The sequence below is a fragment of the Dioscorea cayenensis genome, unplaced genomic scaffold (assembly GCF_009730915.1).
Source record: "Dioscorea cayenensis subsp. rotundata cultivar TDr96_F1 unplaced genomic scaffold, TDr96_F1_v2_PseudoChromosome.rev07_lg8_w22 25.fasta BLBR01001894.1, whole genome shotgun sequence".
Classification (NCBI taxonomy): Eukaryota; Viridiplantae; Streptophyta; class Magnoliopsida; order Dioscoreales; family Dioscoreaceae; genus Dioscorea; species Dioscorea cayenensis.
The window spans coordinates 33,280-33,809 of NW_024088285.1; positions in this window are offsets into that span (position 1 = coordinate 33,280).

Genomic DNA, 530 nt, shown 5'->3' on the forward strand with positions numbered 1-530 from the left:
TAAATTTTATGCAACTAACCCCTTTAACTTTTTCCCTTTTTCCACACTTCCTCAATATTTGCAAATAATATCCATGCATGGGATTTGAGAAGTCATGTATTATATTTCAATAAGGAAGACAATCATTCTTCAACATTTTTTTCTCTTTTTTTTTATTTTCTTATTATTTTTCTTTTTACCCCTTAGTTATTTTAAATTTTCTTTCTATTAGGGGATGCACCCGTTGCCTTGGAAAATGAGTTCCCGCAAAACCCACCAATAAATCAAGAAGGTTTTTTTTTTAAATATATATATATATATATATATATTATTTATTTATATATATTTTTTCTTCTTTTTTCTTTTCATCGCATAACGATTTATTATTATTATTATTGTTTTTAGCGATTCAAGAGGATGAAAGTATTTCATCTCTTAGTCAAACTCCTTCGGCAAGTTTTATAAAAGATGCCCCCTCTTCAATGGACGAGTGATGCGGAAATACTCATGTTGAGAGTGTACCTTGCGACTAGTAAAAACGCTAACATTGA